The following is a 2,500-nucleotide window of genomic DNA, read 5'->3' as shown; positions in this document are numbered from 1 at the left end:
TGAAATCCTTGGAGTGGTCCACTGACTTTAAAATATTCAAACGACAGGTTCCTTTCCTTGGGAAAAATCCAAAAACCGGATTCTTTGTTTTACTCTAAAATCCGAAAATGGATCATTGATCCGAAGAATCCACTTTCCGAGTGGAATCATTAAATATAGATCCATGCGTTTCTTTTGGGCACGGAATCCGAAAAAACATACGTTTGACCAGCAGTCTTGTGAAAATCCACTTGACGCCATTGTGCGTGACATCATTGGGGACCAAATCAAGGTGAGCTTTCAGTGCAATTTCTTCTTCAAAAAAAACAAGTACCGAAAAAAATTTATAGAAAGGTCGTAAAGTTTTCGCAGAACTTCAATTGATACAAATTACATTAACGCTTAACCGGAGAAAAGTTGGGCTGTCACGCCAGAAAAATCCGTTTTCGGATTCTTCGTTTCTTTGAAACCGAAGGATCCGTGTGATCGGGGATCATAAATCCAATCTTGGACTCCCCCAACGAAACGCCACCTAAACTTTGCTTTCCGAACCGAGAATTTTAACAATAATTTTTTCAAGAGTTCATATCTACCTGAATTGATATTTCTTTATGCGTTCCTAGCGCTGTAAGGATACATGGCTTGGACCCCACCAACGCCTACAAGTAAAATAGCTAAAAATAAATCATTGTCTTAAGATAAGATTCACAATGAAAATGTTAACTCAAGTTAAAGAACCAAAAAACAAAAGTGTGCCAAAAATTCAATAATCTTAGGAAGTGATCAATGCTCACCGACCGCTAAATAAATCACATCCATCATTCACTGGCAACTTAGCGAGAAAAAAATAGGAAACGAAATGACCAGGAAGTTGACTTTGTTTAACAATGAAAATGGAGCTGTACAATTTATTACGGATGATAATTAACCATGGTAATAGGACCGAAAAGCAGTGAGGGTTGTATCAAAGCTAAGGTCAAACCTCCAGCCTCGCTGTTGATTCAAAGGTCCGGTACCTGAGCACAACAATTGTAAATGTTACAAGGTGTCCAATTCGCCCTTGTCACACGGCGGCCATATTGTCCAGGGACACCAAAAAAGCTTTGTTTTACCACGCCAAGCCTCGCAGTGAAAACCGGGGGTGAGGCTTGGCGTGGTTAAAACAAAGCTTTTGGGTCTCTCGGGACGATTATGCGCCCCGCGGTTGTGACAAGGGCGGAATTTACAACTGTACTATTATTCATTTTTCAGGGTGTTGATAAACTAATCTCGAGAATTTTGGATAATTACGATTACTGATAATACCGAGCTAATAAACATGTCGCAAGGATTCCTTCAGGAAGAAGTAAGCGTTTTTGCAAGGCAAACCCTTTTTAATTATCTTGCACTTAATCGCTATCCCGAAGAGCATGGGAAGTAGAATATTATTCAAACAATTTCTAAGAAAAGTTTAATTCTTGGGTTCTTTAAAATGTTATTTTGTTAGCTGTAAATATTTTTTGTTACAATACCTTTTCCTTTCGGTTTCATTCACTCCATGCAGTAAGTTGTGTCCAGTCCTGGAAAAACTAACACCGATAGTATTGAGCTTGTAGTAGTCAACTAGCTCTCTGGCGACCGACGAAAGGAGGAAGATACGCAGGGAATAAAGTCCACATAAATTTTGAAGAACTAACAAAGGGTTCGGACAAGTCGGGGATCTCCGTTATCTAACAGTTTTACTGCCCGATTCGTTTCGTTTTTAAGAGCCAAATGTGCCGATCGTCAGCTTTCCGTGCGCACCGAAGTTAAAGTCTTGGGAAATGCACGAGTTCACGCCGTCCTGGCACATTATGCCACTCACCCTGTATTATTTAAGGATATCACAACATATTAGGTTTATTTCGAAAGAAGCTCACCGTCCCTGAATAGACCCAAAATGAAATCCTTTTGTTTTAAAGTAAAAAGCTCCTCTCGATAAGGGATTTGATGTGTTCAAGTTGTGACGGAAATCTGTGCAAAACAAGAAAATACGTTAAGCTAATTCTACGTTTTTTTAAAAATAATTGTTTTCTTTTAAGGTTAAAGATCCTTATTTACGAACTTAACAAGTGACGGTGAACTAGAAGTACCGAGAAACTTGTGGCACTTGGTGCGTGCCGGCGTTGTTGCAAAAATACTACCCTAAGTTGATCCACCACACAAGCACCAGAAAAAGTATATTAAAAAAAAGGAAAAGGCTTGTCCTTCTTTAACCGAATTGCCAAACGAAAATCGCCAGCCTCCACGGTCTAACCGAGCAAAAGAAATATATTTCGTTGGATGGGATTAATTCAACACCTGTACAGTTTCCGCTAACTATTCGGTTTTGCTCTGTGTTGCACCAGGAACGATAAGTGGACAAAAATCCACGAACGCGCTAGTGGTCCCAATAGACTACGTTCCCAATGAATAGGCCTTTTTCGATATATCAAAATTCACCTTGAAAGAGATGTTTAGAGGGGACAAAGACAAAGGAAAGTGGATGATCTGTAAATATGTT

The 2,500-nt window shown here is 39.4% G+C and overlaps 1 long non-coding RNA gene across 1 annotated transcript in view; it reads right to left on the bottom strand.

Moving 5' to 3' along the window:
- Positions 1-655, bottom strand: part of LOC137987652 (uncharacterized) — a 1,818-nt gene extending 1,163 nt beyond the window's left edge. The window contains exon 1 of the long non-coding RNA XR_011120684.1: positions 573-655. This is a non-coding gene — a long non-coding RNA (uncharacterized lncRNA). The remainder of the gene's footprint in view (positions 1-572) is intronic.
- Between the last annotated feature and the right edge of the window lie 1,845 nt (positions 656-2,500).

The sequence above is a fragment of the Montipora foliosa genome, unplaced genomic scaffold (assembly GCF_036669935.1).
Source record: "Montipora foliosa isolate CH-2021 unplaced genomic scaffold, ASM3666993v2 scaffold_37, whole genome shotgun sequence".
In the NCBI taxonomy this organism is placed as follows: domain Eukaryota; kingdom Metazoa; phylum Cnidaria; class Anthozoa; order Scleractinia; family Acroporidae; genus Montipora; species Montipora foliosa.
Note: the sequence above shows the minus strand (reverse complement) of the source record. Positions and strands in the feature narration are given on the sequence as shown.